Source organism: Cetorhinus maximus, chromosome 1, assembly GCF_964194155.1.
Source record: "Cetorhinus maximus chromosome 1, sCetMax3.hap1.1, whole genome shotgun sequence".
NCBI classification, from domain to species: domain Eukaryota; kingdom Metazoa; phylum Chordata; class Chondrichthyes; order Lamniformes; family Cetorhinidae; genus Cetorhinus; species Cetorhinus maximus.
This window is the reverse complement of record NC_135879.1, coordinates 20958685-20961241: the sequence shown is the minus strand read 5'-3', so window position 1 is coordinate 20961241 and position 2557 is coordinate 20958685. Positions and strand designations below refer to the sequence as shown.

The window sequence follows — 2557 nt, the reverse complement described above, 5'->3', positions numbered from 1 at the left end:
ATTGGCCAGAAGGGACGAAGGTAGGTAGGTTTGTAGTTTCCATTTTATGATTCCTTGTGGACCACCTACCACTTACTCCAATGACAGAAACCAACCCTGCAATTCACTGCTGCCTAGGTAGTGCATCTGGCTGGGTTCGAGCAAAACTCTGATGAAATTTATGGTAACCCAGCTGTTAAGCTCATTTGGCTTCCAATTCCCTGGACTTGTCAGTTGTGCTGCTCAGTTTAGGGCTCGCACGCACTGTACAGTTAGTTGTATATTAATTGTGTTTAATTGGATGCAGCTGATAGGTACTAACTAGGGATTCACTTGGGCTGCTACTCAAATGGGAATAACACAGAGAAGATTAGCATAGCCCCTGTGCAAGGATGACATGCAAATTTGTGAAGCGTTCCATAACTTTGGGATCAAAATAGGTATAAATAGGAACAGTGCAATGAGTTTAGCATGTTTGTAATGTGTAATGTGAGGAAATACGTATAAAAGTGTGTAAAGGTTGGCTCCTATTTTATCCTTCACCGCCAGGCTTTCTGAAGAATAATGGTACCACCCTCCCCAACCCATTAAAATCAGGATCATGCTCAGGGAAATGACACAGCTTGACTAAATAAATGAGCATGGAAATAGATTTCCAATTCAGGAGTACAGGAAGTCAGCAGCTGTACCTATGTTTGCTCTGGAGTTCTACGATACTACTGAAGCTTTTGGTTAATTCACTTGTATTAGTCCTCAATAAATAACTTCTTGAGGAAAAACAGAGATAACAAGGATTATTTAATTACAACAAGACTTCAATAATTTAATTTGAACAAAGAAAATAGCACCTTCAGTTAAAATAAAATTCTGCCCCTCAGCTGTCATATATATATAAAGTTAAGCTTTTCTCTGCTTGGCCAAGATCGATACAGTCAGTCACGGCATTGGGTTCATAGTTAAGTGACTTCTAAATCTTATATTCAAAGCCAAACTAATACTATTTCAAAAGCTCATAGTTTCAATGATTGTTCTTAATTTAAGGTAAAAGGCAAAGTAATCCAAGTTTAGTCAAATCAATTGAGACAAATAGAAGTTATTGCATTGATACTCCAATTCAAGAACAAAAAAGGCTTCTTTTTATTTTTTGAGGAATTTAGATAGCTTGTTGAGAGATAATTATATCGAACACAGTTTGAGGAATTTAGATGGTTTGTTGAGAGATAATTATATCGTATACAGTAGTAAGATTTTGTGTGACTTGGAGGCAATGACCTCTCGCAGTTTCCAATCAGGTACATCAAATAAGAAAAATGACCATTTGCACCATCACATCTGCCTCTTCAAACTAATCATCTGCGATACCTTCTCTCAGGGATTTTTTACAACATATTTAATCTCCTGAGATAGCTACAAGTAAAACTCCCAAGAAGAAAAATTGCGAAAATAATTCCCTATTCCTAAGGATTAAAGAGTGAAAATTCCATGATTTCAATCAAAGACTGCAAAATGCATCAGTGAGTCAAAACTATGCGTCCCACAGCTGTCATTATGAGAGTCAAAAAGGAACAGGCATTGGGTTCCTAGTACTCAAAGGCCATCATTTTGACTTTGGGTGATCGTGTAAAACAGGCAATATGGAGCAGCCAAGTTGTGCATCTCTCATGTATCCACGACTGGGGGAGATGTATAACAGGCAGTTGACCAACAGCAGCCATTTTACAATATTGTACACAGTCAAAATGATCCCCTAGGTGCTTTAAATGAGACTTCACATGTTTTCTTCTCCCTTTTTTTAAGCAACTTTAAAGAAATGTCACACCTGGGGTGTGGGAGGGGTTGTGGTGGTGATGGTGATGGCGGTGACGCCAGAACCCACTGCTGCATGGTAAGTATTAAATAGATTAAGGACAGCATAGCGAAGGTCTGGGAGCTGATCACTCGTCCAGTCACAGGAGTTGTAGGCCTGGTAGGTGCTGCACGGGAAGAAAGATGAATGGAAAAAATGTCAAACATGGTCAGCATAAAAGGGTGCACCTGTTAGGAAATCAAAAGTACTTGCTACTCCTCTACCCTGCAGGAAATAGCAACACACGAGGGGCAGTTATGTCCCATATTAAATTAGCTTTATCCACAAGGAACTGTAATGGGACTGCAAAAGCTCAAATCACCCAACTTTAACATTGATTGAGGAGACAAAGGACAATCTATTAGTTATTGAAACTACATACATTTCACAAGGTTATTCTATTGCCAACAAAATTGCTGTTAATTAGCTCTGCTTTACATTAAAAGTCCAAGAATAGCTGTGTATTGAACATAGTAGATATATTATTATATATAATATTAAGATAGACTACATTGGCACCAATGGGCATTGCTGTGGGCGAGTGCAGGCCCAGAATTTGACCATGTGGGCCTGACTCTCGGTACACTACAGTTTACTATAAAGAGAAATAGGACACAAAGGGAGGCTCTGCAGCTGAAATTATAATACAATCTTCAACAACAACAGCTTATATATAAAGTGCCTTTAACATAATAAAACATCCCAACGTGCTTCATTATAAAACAAAATACG

The 2557-nt window shown here is 38.5% G+C and overlaps 1 non-coding gene across 1 annotated transcript; it reads left to right on the top strand.

Moving 5' to 3' along the window:
* The first annotated feature begins 295 nt into the window (after positions 1 to 295).
* On the top strand, positions 296 to 406 carry LOC144689100 (U6 spliceosomal RNA). The gene has a single exon (XR_013578562.1). It is a non-coding gene; the product is annotated as a U6 spliceosomal RNA (small nuclear RNA).
* The last annotated feature ends 2151 nt before the right edge of the window (positions 407 to 2557 follow it).